Here is a 16,127-nt window from a genome sequence, read left to right on the forward strand (position 1 = left end):
AAATTAAAAAAATGTTTTATTTATCAATACAGTACTAGCACTGAAGACTTATTTTCATTTTGTTGCATTAAATAATTTGTTTACTATGTCATTGAAACTCATCAACAGGTCTTAACTTTCTTTTACGCACTGTCTTAATCTCAACAATGTTCAGTTTTTTAGTATATAACTTGTCGGCACCAAATTCTTAAAATCTAAAAACAACGAATTAAAAATAACGAAAATTGACAGGCCAGTATAAAACATGATTTTATCGTATAAGGCATTAATGTCTTCCATTGTTATTTCTGATCTTTTGGATATATGTGGAGATTTCACGCTTGTCAGGAGATGCCTGTTCACCGACACTTCCAGAGCTGCCATTACCGACACTGGTGTCATCAGCATGTGACTTGGCATAGCTAAAATACATAAATTTTACATGAATGAATTTTAAATTTTTTATTTTATATATATTGTATCTTTTAATAATCTCGCTGTGGCATACTAGAAACGATACCTGCCTAGCGATTGGGAGGCCGTAAGTTTGATCCCTACCTGGAGAGCGTTCTCATGATCTTTCCAAATACACCATGTACTGGTTCTTCCCAGGAAACAGACTCGAGAGTATCTCAATAAGCCTAAGGCTTTGGATGCAATCTAGCTAAAACAAGTAAAGGTATGTTTATTATTATAAATACATACATCTTAATGTTTATTTGAATGGTTTTCAATTGAAGTTAATGTTAATTTCCTATTCCTTTCAAATAGAGTATATTATGTTTTGTTCTAAAAAAGACAATTCACTTCCATATTAAAAAAGGGATGGTTAATCTTAAAAGTCTTTGAACTAAAGACATGTTAATGTTAAGATCAAAGATATATTTATTTTGGAGACAATACATATTGATATCATTCCCCATAAAATAATTCAATCTGATCCCAGAAATGACTCTAACTCTGTTGACTTGAAGAATCATTACGACTGATCAGCACTTTCAAACACAACAAAAAAGTAACAGTAAGATATAAATTCATGTTTGTGTGCATTTTATATAAATACAACAACAAACAAATATACTGATTAAATGCAAATAACAATACAGTTTTAATACACAGGAGGTGCATCACTCTAAAATTCAAATAACCAAATGGCTTAGTGATAAATTACTTAAAATGCGATGAAAGGCTGAACCAGTAATTCATTACCTTTATTAGAGATTTACATATCTTTACTTAGAAAGGATCTTCTGCCCAAGGTATTTTGTTAGCACCTTGTTTCTGTTCATGGAGTTTTAACCAATTCCACCCACAAATGATCATACCATACCCTGGTGTATCTGCAACATCAATATACACAAACGGGTTAAACTTGATACCGAAAAAATAAAATAAACAGCCAGTACACCTTAAATTTGTCATAGTGATAAATGAAAAATGCATGTTTGTGTGTAACATGGCAAATAAATTAATATACAAAGTGGGGCAGGGTGGTGGTGTTTAATCCACTGTAAGTGTACCAAGAAATATAGATAAAAAATAGCTCTATGTTGTATTAATTTCTTCATTATAAATGCCATTTAAGTTCATTAGAATACAATTTCAGGCATTCACGGAATAGAGTAGCTGATTGTGGGTATTTACATTGGTTTGGTCTGGAAACATAAATATTCAATACAATCTGCTCAATTTACAGTAATCATTCAAGTTTAAGATTAGCAAACCATGGTGTAAAATGTCAAAACATTAGGCCATATTAAATCGAATTTAATTAGTTTATTAACCGATTAATATTAACAAAATGTTTATAATTATACTGCTATTCATGTACATGGTGTACCACTCCTACAAATACGATATTTATGTACATCGACATATAAGATGTCGATACACTAATGATACCTACCCGGTTGGCTTCCTATCTTGCCTGCTTATAGCTCTAATCCATGCGGTTTTCGTGGCATTATTTCTTTTCAATTTGTGCAGCGTTACAGGCTTGCCATATCTGCCAACGTGTCCCAAATTTTAACATTCAGGCATACGACGGCTAGATTGAACTTTACCGGTACGCAGTTGTTTACCACTATCGACAAAGCGGGGGTTTAGGGGCGGTAGCCCCAATACTAAGGAAATATATAGGATAAAAAAGATCAGTTGTTATGTGTAAGGTGTTAAGGGTTAGGGTTAGGGTACGCTGTTAGATGTTAAGTGTTGCGTACCGGTAAAGTTCAATCGTCCCCATACGACAATAGCATTTTCCATGGTTTACTTTTTGCGCTGTTTACTTTTAACATAATGGAAGTGAGCGATACCTATCCGAATGGGAGACTACTCTAATTCGACAATTCAATTGACTTTTTACTGTGAGATGACGTCATTTTTTGACGAAATAACGTCATAATTCCAGCGAAATTCTCCAGTAAAACTCTTTAACAATATAAACTAGAAATGGCGCGGCAGAGGCCGACGCGTATCCACACGCCGCATGTTTGACCCAGGGGCGCCCAAGGGTTGTTAATGAGACCATGCATAGTTGAGATTGACCGTATTTTCATAAGAGATGTTCAGTTTAAAATTGATGTAATTCGGTGTAGAAATAAAGAAGTTAATGTAAAATAAACCTACAAAATGAGTAAAAATATATGCCCTAATTTCTCCTCCTCATCCTGCTCTCCTTACAAATCTAATACTGAATCAACTTCACTGACGTCCATCATGTACATGTCATCCTCATTGAAATGACTTAAGAGATGGCTGAACATGCTCTCTTATAGCCAATCTTCTTGCTTCTGTTTTGGAAAAGTTATGTTTTGAGGTAAAATGGTTGACTTAATAGTAGCGTCTCAGAAATTTTCTTTCGCAATATTGTACACAACAATGAAAATGTTGAATTTCATGTCCGAATTTGATGTGCCTGTTCAAAGTCCATCTTGCCTTAAATTGTTTCTCACATTTTTCCTACTTGAACTTTTCAGTAATGAGTCTAAAAGTGTATTTGAACAAATTGAAAGTTTCAGCCCGTTTATAGATTTTTGAGGCTCTATTCCATCAGTTTCTCATGCTTTTTATGCTTGACTGCATTCTATCTCTTCTCTCATATATAGGTGTCCCTTTGCGTCAATATTTTATAATCCCTTGTATAAACATTAGATGGATGAGCTAAACCATTTCACAGATGAGTTAACACAAAGAATTGACTACAATTACATCTCTGCGCCAATACTGTGTAACTCTATTTGTGTTTTCAATACACAAGCTTCATTGTTGAAAATTCCTTTGTCCGATGAAAATGCTTGCACTTCTTCTGATTGGGTAGATAACCACATAATAGATTTAAAAATCTAAACGTGGACCCTAAGTTTAAGGTCAAGGTCACAGTGGTAAACAAGAGATGTGTTCGTCAGAAACACAATGTTCCCTATTGCGCCGCTTTGAATTTTTTGTTTAACCTTTCACCTTAAGGATGACTTTGACCTTGAACTTCCGCAACTCAAAATGTGCAGCTTCACGAGAACGCCGCTTTGAAAAAAAAAGTATGTTTTACCTTTGACCTTTGACCTTGAAGGATGACCTTGACCTTAAACTTCTACCACTCAAAATGTGCAGCATCATGAGATACACATGCATGCCAAATATCAAGTTTCTATATTCAATAATGCAAAAGTTATGGCCAACGTAAAAGGTTTTATTCGGACGGACGGACAGACTGACATGCACACATACACACATACTGACATACTGACATACTGACTGACAGTTCCACTGCTATATGCCATCCTACCGGGGGCATTAACAATTCATGCGCATAGAAAGGTCTTGTCCAGATACACATGCGTACCAAATATAAAAGAAATATCTGAAGGGACACAACAGGTATGAGCCTTTTTCGAATTGCAGTCGCATATTTCGAAACCTGAACGCTGAACTCAAGTTCAAGGTCAAGGTAATAGGGGTCAAACATTTTATGCGCATGAAAAGGTGTTGTCCAGATACATGCATACCAAATATGAAAGCAATATCTGAAAGGACACAGACGTTATGAGCCTTTTTCAAATCGCGGTCGCAGATTTCAAAACCTGAAAACTGGCCCAAAGTTCAAGGTCACAGAGGTAAAAATGTTTATGCCCATAGAGTGTTGTCCAGATAAACATGCATACCAAATATGAAAGCAATATCTGAAGGGACCGGTAGTTATGACCCTTTCTCGAATCACGGTCGCAGATTTCGAAACCTGAACGCTGAGCTCAAGTTCAAGGTCAAGGTAACAGGGTAAAAAATTGTTTGCGCATGGATAGGTGTTGCCCAGATACACATGCATACTAAATATGAAAGCAATATCTGAAAGGACACAGTAGTTCTGAGTCTTTTTCGCTTCGCGGTCGCAGATTTCGAAAACTAAAAGCTGACACAAAATTCAAGAGCAAGGTCACAGGTGTCAAAAATTGTATGCACATGGATAGGTGTTGTCTAGATACACATGCATATCAAATATGAAAGCATTATCTGAAGGGACACAGTAGTTATGAGCCTTTTTCGAATCACGATCGCAGGAAAATCTCTGACCCGGCCCCGCTCCAACCCCCATAACTTTTGACCCAGGGGTCAGGTCGAAATTCCGCCACTGTAACCGTCGCACATATGCTCATAGCTACCATGTATGTAAGTTTCAAGATTCTAGTGCTATAGTGTAGGAGGAGCAGGTGGCCATGACGGACGCACGGACGGACAGACGGACATCACCGCAATATCCCCACTTTTTCTCCGAAAAGCGTGGGGATAATAAAAGTTGAAAAAAGCATAAAATATAAGGGCCGGATTAAGCTGTTTTGGGGCCCAAGGCTGCACATGTTACAGGGGGGGCCCCCTCGCTCTGGTCCCCCTTTTGTATATTGGAAATCATGCTTGATACTACGTCTACAAAAATCAGAAAACTTTCATTTGTACACAGTTGGCAGTTACATTATATTTGAAGCAAAACGAGTTAAATAATGTATAACTATTTTATTAACTGAACTTAATACTTATGTTGCATGTAATAGATTCCATTCTATAAGTCACTTCTACGACACTTCAGCTGGCTATAGTCAACGATCAGCTGTGTGAAGTCTAGTTCTCGGAGGACTTGAAATTCAATAGACAGTAGCCACAATGCTGTCACCCTTTCGCGACTCCTGGTGTTCCTCAGATAGTTTTTCACGCGTGTTAATGTTAAAAATAACCCCCACCTTGACAGTTATTAACTGGAATTGAGATAAATCTTTGTGGCATGTGTCAGGAATCTGATAAGTCAGTGAAATATCTTATAGGTTAGTGTGGTAATCTGGCCGTACACTTATCGAGGAATGATGCATAAACAAAATTGTGCAGGTTATGAACATAGGGTAAATTGAGCTCGGAAACCGTGAAACGGTATTAACAACAATCGGAAGCCAGTGATTGGCTCCGTTAATAGTGTATTTACATCAGGGGCCCAATAACACAAAGAAGCAATGGTTTGCTGCATATCCCTACTGGTGCATCCAGCAAAGTAAATAAAAGCGAACTAAACGGACCAGATGCTGTCATGATCATACGGGCAAGTCGTATAATAAACAGAGAAACTAACAGTTCTGAATGTATATACAACACAGAAAGAAATTGATAGCATAATACATCAAAGCGAATTAAACGTTTGCAATGTGATATACATCGGGATACTGCTAAAATCTGACACAACATTTCTACTGCAATCCCCATAGAGACGTAAAATGTAGTAATAAAGAAAGAGTATACATAGGAAACTTTGGCCTACCGTTGGGGGCAACTAAAATCGGGGGCCCAAGGCTGCAGCCTAGTGCTTAATCCGGCCCTGCATACAATAAAAAGAAAATGTGTTGGATTTGGTGGAATATCGATTTTTATTCACTCGTTCATAGAAAATAGAATGCGCCACTCGTGAACATATTTTTGTTATGATCACTCGTGAATTAAAATCGATATTCCACTGAATCCAACAAATATTCTATGTTTTTTTACTTGTAAATATCTAGTGAATGACTCTAAGCCAGGTTTGAGATTTGGAACCCCTTGAACTAGTGAACACTCCAAATTCATTGCATTGACCATTTTAATGCGTACCCTTGTTGAATTCATGTGTAAGCGTGTGTTATATTTGTGTATGTCATGTCTAGTTGATGCGAGTGTAGTTTAAAAGTATGCGTTAAATGTGTGTTTTATACAAATAATATTTCATACATGTAGTAAATATTGTTTACAGAAAATATGAAATCACAATTCACCATGTCACTGTGTCTTGACAACAGTTTTAATAAAATCCTGCGTTTTGTTTAAACAAATTGAAACTTAAGGCTGCATTATTCAGGTTACCCATGGTTCGAGGTCAGTGTTGACCACGTGAGTTTGAATTGAACAAAAGAGCGCAACACTATATTACATACTGAGAATAAAATCGCTTGGTTTGTGGTTTCAAACATGAATTTAGAAAGTGGCGACCTTCTCTTATTTTCAACATATACACAGAACCAATTTTTAACGGGAAATAGCAACTGACCGTGCGGTGTTTTTAAACAACGGCCAGCTGAACATAATGTAAGCACATTGTTGACAAAGACATGACCAAAGAATTCAACCACAATTAAAACGCACGTGACAAAATAAACGTTTGATACATTGAATGAATGCTTGATGAGACAAATTGTTTTAATCTTATCTATTCATGTCTAGCTTACCATTATTCATTATATTCACTTGTATTTTAGGGAAGACTTCAAGATTGTCATCGGAACACAAACGCCATAAAGGCTTATTAAACAAGAATGGACAATGACACATGGTTCACTTGCAGTGAAACAATCAACATGACATGCTGGGACAAACGAGTACAGGAACTGAACAAAAATGACGCACTCGTTAACGCACCCATAATTGTGATGATGATTTTGTTCATGGTAGTTGGTCTCACGGGTAATACACTTGTGTTGTTTGTGTACGGAAAACGGGGTAATAAGACGTCGGCGATACTTTTTATACTGCTGCTCGCTATTATGGATTTGATTGCCTGCGCTATTCTCCACCCTTACGTGTTGTATAAATTATTTCATCCACACAACCAAACATGGGAGATCACGTGCAAACTTTTCGAGTTCTTTATTCACTGGAATCTGTCTTTATCTGGACTTTCCCTTCTTCTTATTGCAATCGACCGGTATTTGGCCATATGCCATCCCTTGAAATACCTTAAGTTTGATGATCACGTAAGAAAGGGCATTGCATCGATAACTGCGTTTTCGCTTTTTGTTAGTTTACCATTATTTGAATTTTACGGATCGACAACTTATGAAATTAGAATGGATAATGTAATCTTGTTTACGTATCGTTGTCACCATAAAGTAAAATACCAAACATCATGTATTCTTGCGGTATTTGGAGCAATTATCATGGGCCTATTCTTAGCAGAGGTTGTCGCAATGGTAATACTATACTGGAAAGTAGCTGTCGCGGCATATAGAACACGCAAAACCATACGACCACAACTGATAGCGTCAACCAGTGCCGCAAGAGTATATCCAAGCACCTCCCGAGAGCCAGTCAGGTCTTCATACACCAATCACAACAAAATTGACTTTTTAACGGTCCCACGTTTCGAAAATAACCGAAACCATGCCTTTTCTAATAAGAATAAACAAAGTATTGGTATATCTAACAAGAATATTGCGTCATCTACAAAAACGGAAACAATCAATTATAAGCCATCTCAATTCGTTAATACTGGAAATTTGACAACTGAACCAACGACTGGAAATACCGAGATAACGGGAACAAACAATTTTGAAAGACGTCTTAAAGCTGCTAAAGTGTTATTTTGCGTCACATGTGTTCTTTTTCTGTCTTGGATGCCATTCTTGATTGTTCGTTTGGCAATTACAATTCACGGAGACATTTTGAAGGAGGACACACACATTAAAAGAGTACTCGGTAGTTTTATTCACCATTTATTTTACCTCAACAACGCTGCGAACCCTATAATTTATACCATCATAAATAGAAACTTTCGAAATGAATGTAAATCTGTGTTGAGAAAAAGTTTTAGTTTTTTAAGGTGTGTATAATAACACTCGTTTAAGAATGTGTTTGAGTTTTTCGAAGTGTATTATGAACTTCCGCTCCTGAGTCAGCGTAATGTCAGGACCCTGAGAGTGCCACAGCGCTCCAACCTTATGTACGATTGTACTCACAATAGTAAGGACGAAGTTCTAATTACAGTTGTAATGTTCAGATTTTGCGCTTTTGTACTTAAATACATGTTTTATGTTGGTGTGGTGCTGTGCCCTTGTGGAAAGCCAGGGTACCCGGTGGAAACCCCACCTTTCCGGTATGGTAACCACCAACCAATGACAAATTCTTCGAACCACGGATTGACATCGGGTCGCCATGGTGAGATGCTATGTCCTGACCTTGTAGACTTGTTTACAATTTTAAACAACAGCGGTACGGTAAAATGAATAATAGTACTGTATTAGATATGTATAAAGTTTTGTAAAAGCTGTATTGAATGTGAAACATATTTAGATTTACTTCCTAGACGTTTGCGATTATTTTTTGTTAGACAATGAGTCTCTGCATATCCTTTGAGAATCCAAACTGGAAGATACGCCTAGAATAACATACCACGTAATGAACTTTATTGCTTATGTTGTAAGACTTTGATTTAGAAGATTAATAATATTTTATATGTATATGCCGATGTTACACTGATTTAAGGAAACAATGTATAAGCCATAAATTTTATATAAACCCATATGTATTTAAATTCCACAAGTTATTAGTTTCATCTGACAAAACAGTTATTTATAATGTTTGTAAATATATCTAAGAAGCTCTTGTGATAAGAAATGCGATTCTAAATAATTCAGTTTAATAATGTTTTTACTGCTTCAAACTTGATAGTTTATTAGTATGCGTATTCTTAAATGTCTGTTTTACGTTATGTAAAGTTATTTTGTTATACCTAGTTACGTGAAGAAAAATAATATGTATATTTTGGTATGAAGACGATGTACTTGTGTATGAGTCTGAATAAACTGTTTTTGTCTTTCTGTCTGTCCTTACCGGACATCCAATTGTATGTGTTTAAACTGTAAACATTATATAACAGCGTAGCTTTATGTGGAATTGAGTGTGTATTCTGTTATGCACAATACTATTTACTACATGAGTGTATGAACTGATTAAGCATTACATGAAGTACATGATTATGGCATTGAATTATATTTATATAAATATATACTTTTATATAAATTGTGTACAATATAATGTTAATGCCACGTAATTCGTTGTACAATATTATATACAAGGCAAAAACATCGCCGATGACATGAGTCATATGAGTTAGGTGACGACTGACTTTCGTTTTGATTAATACACGTGCTACATGGACTTTCCAATCGTCCCGTTCCAACAATGAGAAAACATCTGTATAACATAACTATAGATAAATCGAGCCGTTTCATACACATTTTGCATTCTAAAATATAGTAATAAATATTTTTTAACGCACTTTTTCCAACGCATGCGTGCGTATTTTGATTTTATTATTGCACTTTTGCGATAAGCCGTAAGTGTTAACTTATGATATGGTATGCGCATTGTATTTGGTATGGCATTTAAAAGCTTACACTAAATTGAAAACTGTGTAGGTCTGTATACAGACTTGATGTTATGTTTCCGATGAGCTGCAGATACATGTAAAGTATCGTTTCATTTCATAGTAAATGCAACATCTCTTATATGTTTAAACATATTACAGGGTAACATTGAATTTACTTCAAATTGTTTTTCTATATTTACTTCATTATTAAAGGGATCTTTTCACGCTTTGGTAAATTGACAAAATTGAAAAAAGTTGTTTCAGATTCGCAAATTTTCGTTTTAGTTATGATATTTGTGAGGAAACAGTAATACTGAACATTTACCATGGTCTAATATAGCCATTATATGCATCTTTTGACGATTTTAAAACCTAAAAATTATAAAGCGTTGCAACGCGAAACGATTGAATAATTTGGAGAGTTCTGTTTTTGTCGTTAAATTTTGTGAAACTACGAAGATTGCTTATATAAGGTATAAAATACGTCATGCATGTGTACTTGGCGGAATAGCTCAGTAGGCTGAAGCGTTTTTACTTCAGGACTCCGGCAGGACTCTAGGGGTCACTGGTTCGAAACCTGGTCCGGGCAATGTTCTTTTCCTTTTTTAAATTTTATTCTTGATTTTATACTGGAGCTTTTACGATCCAATGTTTACATTTATCGATATAAAGCATTTAATGAATAAGTTAAAAAATGCCAAAATCTGTGAAAAGGCCCCTTTAACATTCCAATTTGTTAGCCTGTAATATGATTTAACATTAATTCTTGTTAATCATGTTGAATCTGTACCATTATACAGAACTTAACTTCGTAAAATACTATTTGTTCTTTGAGTATTAGCACATTGATTTCTTGACAATTTTAGAACTGGTTTGATCAAACCATATGGAATGTTTTTCGGTCGAAGACGTAACACATTTGTTGGGTTGTACACAATATATAAGCATGCGTTTTACACGTATCAGTTAGTTCATGGTGAAATTAATGAGCGTATGCATACTTCAATGAAACAACATTATGTCATCGACAAGCCGTTAGAAATTGTGTTTTACACTGTTGATATATGCGTTTTCCAAAACAGCTGAGACTTAGAGGCGATCAAAACAAAACATACACGTGGCGACATATCAGATCCAAATATTTTTAGAAATTTCTTTAATACTTTAACCCCATTCTTAACAAGTATATAAATGAACTCTTAAAATGGAATCGTTCACAGATTTCGACTTGTTTTGAAATGTGTCATTGATTGCTTTAAATTGAGAAATGAAGACATCGAAACTAAGGAGCTCAAGTATAAAACAATAATCGATTAAAAAAAAAGAAAGCACAGTTAATCTCATCTAGACTCGAACTATCGACCCTTGGAGTAAAATTTTTACGCTGAAACCTCTCGGCCATCAATCTCTTGCACGACGGTTACATTACATTCACCTCAGTGTTGGGCTCAGAACAGACTATTGTTATGAAAGCGTCTCATTTATGTCATGATCATTCCAAGCGTTCATCATTGAGGTTACAGAATACTAAGCAATCTCTTGCACGACGGTTACATTGCATTTACTGCATTAAAGAAAACCATCTCATACCATGATATCTTATATCAGTCTTAATTCATTATTATAAAATTGATATGGGTTTTTTTATGTTAAGAAACCAACATACATACACACGTCGAAGCAATTCCTAACGTCACTCAAAAAAATATGTTCAATTGTTTACATTTGTGAAGTGCGTGGAATGATTCCATCTGCGTAAATGGGCAATAAATTAGTTCCAAAGAGTTGCATTAAAACTCGCAAGTTTTTGCACGATTTATCGTACATTTAAAAGTCATATTTCTTAATTAAATGCATGCGATCTTAAATATCCATTCAAATATACATTGAATGCGTTTGTTCGGTTTTACCTATTTTATAGACAAAATGGCAAGCTGAGCATTTCGCAGAGTTGTATGCGAGAGCAAGGAACGACAACTCTGCGTGGAGATTGCTCGGCCATTCGTGCTGCTACAGGAAAAGCTTTATACTTCATATAAGCAAGCAATGTATACTTACAAAATGTAACAATAACAACACAACTCTGCAAATTATTCATTCGTTTCACGTTGGTTAAGCTGTATAACATTTAATTTTTGGTCACAATTGTCCATCTATAACATATAATAATATATTAATTAAAGATTGAAATAAAATGCCAAAAAAAGACACGGTGCAATTAGGATTGATAGTATGTACAGTTCTACATAAATCCATGCGCATCAACTTTATAAAGCTACAACCATTTGTTTTGTGATTATGCAAGATTTTCGCTCATAATATGTAGTGCCATGAAAGTGTTGTTAAATTGCAGAGCACTCGTATATTTAAACTGTGAATTTATTTACAAAAAAACATTTTGTCAGCAAACTATATGTTTTTTGCGGCAAAGGTCGATACAACGATGTAGTCAGCGTTATTCCGAGTATACCCTTTTTTATCATGAATAGCTACATAAATTCTTTACATTTGTCATTTTGAATTACATTTTTCGTATAATCAAGTGGTATAACGCAGGTAGCAGGTGGTATATTTGCACCAATTTTATTTAACTATTCAGCTTCAACACTATATCAATAATAAAAAGTATAATATTAAAAAATAAGTTAGGAAAGGTAATACGCTATTCTTTCGAAACATCGTTAACCTGATTTAATATCGTTTGAGATATACTATGTGTGATTGTATTCAAATAACATCAAAACCTTCCCTTCCGTTTTGTCTATATCTTCGATAATTACGATTCCAGTACAAGAAGAGTATGACATGCATGTTTTCATTACCGGCCACTAAATGAACATTTGATTGGATTTGTTTAAGATGCGCGACTGATTTTGTAATAAAGTAAGTGGTTAAAAACAAGAATGTATCCCACATACCTTGTCACAAATGGCATTTTTTTTGCTTTTTCAAATGCGAAGGATCTACTTCCAACAATATATGTTCATCGTGTTGTACCGTGTCTTAAATAATATCCATGGTTTTTAACCAATCATCAATGTTAACAGTGATTATACATGTTTTTGATTAAATGTAACAACTTAATATCATAATTATCATGCATTTCACACTCTAACAATTATTCGCGAAAATATTATTCAAAATACAGAATTCGCTATTCTGAGAGAGATACCGAATGCGTAATCACCAACGAAAAATTCTTTCAGAAAGGACTAAACGTACGAAACTTGCGAAAATAAACTATATAAACTCTTTAAAAAAATCAAATTGTATATAAAGAGATCGCTTGCTTATCATGACATTCCAGAGCTTAGGTCTGTAAAGAACACTATTACACCCATCTAAGTCTCCTCCCTTATTATGAGAAACATCTTTACACCAATGGAAGTGTTCCCTCTTATTGTACGGCCCACTATTGTATCAATAAAAGTGTTCTTAATTATTTTTAAGGGCACCTTTTCATCACTCTAAGTTTGCCTCTCTATTTTAAGGCGCATTATTACATCACTAAAAGTTTTCAACGCTGTGTTCAAACGGAATCGCATGAAAACGCCCAACGTCTTCTTCCTTAGGGTAAAGTACAGCACACAATGACATCACTAAAACACTTCATCCTTATAAAAAGGAAAAATATGTTTATAACTCAAAGTTGCCTTTGTTTCAACATATAGTATACATACTAGATATTCGTTAACACACGTAAAAAATACGATGCAAACGAACATATACATACTTTTTTTGACAAAATGTGCTTACAATTACGACTTCAAAGTACAGTGAAACAAATTGATAAACACAGTTCGAATATTAGTGTATACTAGTATATCTTATCTTCTGAAATTTGAAAGTCCGACTAATATGGTTAAAAAAACTTCACTTGTAGCCCCAACGTATAACAAATTCAAATCTATAAATAGTGTAGTGCTTTAAAAGTTATAAAAAAATCAGAATTGGAATTGTAAAACGATAAAAGTTTCAACACGAAACGTGTAAGAATAGACAAGATAGCGAAACAAAAAACAGTGAGTTTACATTCTGCAGTTATAATTGTTAATATTCTCAACGTAGTATGAAAGAGATCAAAGTGGTAGTTGATGAATTATTGAAGTTGCGATAAGAATAGAAACAGTTTCGCAACGGGGCATACGGAATGGTCATACGATTGAATAATGTTAAAATAGTTGACTATCATCTTTGAAAGAATGAACATGATTGAATATCCATGCATTTGCTTCGTATTCTCCGTCTTAACATCGAAAAGGAAGTAGTTGCAAATTATTGGTTTGAACCGGGACAGATTTTGTCTAACAGGAAACTCTTCATTGCTTTCAATATAAAAGGACACGTGAAGAAAGGTGATATGCATCTTCCATCTCAATACTTTGATAGTATGAACTTTCCGATACGTTTTCACGTAAATGGTATCATTTCAGTATCTACAATTCATTTACAAGCGTGCATGAAAAATATTAGACATCCGCCAATTATCTGTGTAATGCAGGAAAATTGTGCGCTTGTCTTTGATTCGATTTGCTTTTAAAGCAGAGAGAGGACCCGATCATACAGAATCTGTTTGACTTTTGCATACGTTTATACGCGATTGTAAGAAAGATCGTAAACAAGCTGTGCTTTACATTGAATGCTTTGAATATTTTTAGAATTAAATTACTAAGTGTATATCCTTTTATTTTATTCCAGTCAAAGGGGATCATTTCACGCACTCATGGTGTTATAATGATATTAATTATTAATGTTTATACTTCATAAAACGTTCTGCTTAATTTCAGGATACTACGGCATACCCCATACCCATTTACTCAATTGGTTATTTAAATTCATATTATGTATGCATTTGTACTAAGAACAAATAGATATGTATTCAACGGTGTTTTTAGTATACATTTAAGTTACAATGAACAGTAAATAACCATACACTTAATAGCTATATCGATCTGATAGCCATCATGTATCTAAACAAGATGGGCATCATTGTTGCGACAAACAAAAGTACTCGTTGTGAATATCAAAAACAATTGATGATTACACAGAAATGTCATGATGCTTATTCTTTTCATATAGGTGAAGAATGCTACTAAAACATTTCAACTCGAACAAAACGCGTTTTGTGTATTTTGGCATTCATTTGATGTATGTCTTGAAAGGTTGACTATAAACAAAATCGCTATATATGAGGCCTAATTCTAAAACTGGTTAAGCAGATTGCAGATGTTCTTATAGAATTAACTGATAGCTTGAATATTAATATATCATGAGCTCAAACAATGCAATTTTAACCCGATTTGCACACACTCGCCATATTTTTTAATTCCTGCCTTACAGTGCTATTAAATAGGATGAACATGATTTGGATATAGCTGTGTTCAAGTAGAATAAGAGGTCAATATATCAACATATGAAAAAAGTTGATTTACACGTTTCTTTTTATCGATGTAGCCGAACGAAATATCATTATTTTAAACCATAATACGATGAGAACAGCTGGAACTAACAACAGTGCGTTTTGAAGTCGACTTTTGAAGTTAATTGTATTTCGTTGGCAAACATTTACCGCCTTTTTCAGTATATAAAGCTGATGTAAATTCGTTATAATATTATTTGTATTGTGCCTATAACAATGTGTATAGTTCTCGTTGTTGACTTGTCAAGTCTTTTATGTCTGCTCTCCGGATTGTACGACGTTCGGTGACTCAATATTTTGAAGTTTGACATTGGTGTAACATAACGGTTTCTCATATAGGCCATACTTGCTAACCGCTTGTATAGTAGTACTTATACTACAACTTTGATACGAAAGTATAGAAATATGAATTCTCCAAATACTGTAAATACAGTTAATTTTGGAATCTTATCCGGTAAAACACCGATATGAATTAAGCTGTCAATCATTGAAGTTTTTTTTTCGAAAGCTGCTATTCCAGGAAATTCACACAGCAAAATGATGACTTCGAAAGCGATAACAGTTATTGAAGATATTATTTGACTCAAATGCTTTGCAAACACTTGATATCATACAATGACAACGTGAAATAGAGAAATGTCGGAGACAGCCACGTTGCAGTAACAAAGTGGAATAAATTACATGACACTGCACATGTTTGGTCACGAGAGCTTAACATTTTATACATGGCGCACGGATGGATAACGACACGGGCCAATCAATCTTTTTAACTAACAACAATATAAATTCATATGCCATCTTGGTCTTTCGTAGTTTTCAGTATATTGATTATACACGCGTCTTCCCTTAGAAACCAACACACATGCTATTAAGTTTGCGATGATGTGGTTCAAACGTTTGACTTTTGATACCAGAATGATCCCAGTATGATACCAGAATCAGTTTTCCTGCAGCTTCAAACACAAAAATTAATATTTTAATAACCAGGAATGTTTTATGTTCAATTAGTCAACGCGTAAATGCCCACAGAGAAAACATTATAACAATGCATTTCCTTTCTCTTATTATAAAACCGGTAAAATA

The 16,127-nt window shown here is 34.6% G+C and overlaps 1 long non-coding RNA gene across 1 annotated transcript; it reads right to left on the minus strand.

Moving 5' to 3' along the window:
• LOC127860741 (uncharacterized) lies at positions 1–2,046 on the minus strand. Its single transcript, XR_008039912.1, has 3 exons — positions 1,886–2,046; positions 1,189–1,319; positions 1–401 (listed from the first exon to the last, which is right to left on the minus strand). It is a non-coding gene; the product is annotated as an uncharacterized LOC127860741 (long non-coding RNA).
• Positions 2,047–16,127: the final 14,081 nt, after the last annotated feature.

Source organism: Dreissena polymorpha, chromosome 15, assembly GCF_020536995.1.
Source record: "Dreissena polymorpha isolate Duluth1 chromosome 15, UMN_Dpol_1.0, whole genome shotgun sequence".
NCBI classification, from domain to species: Eukaryota; Metazoa; Mollusca; class Bivalvia; order Myida; family Dreissenidae; genus Dreissena; species Dreissena polymorpha.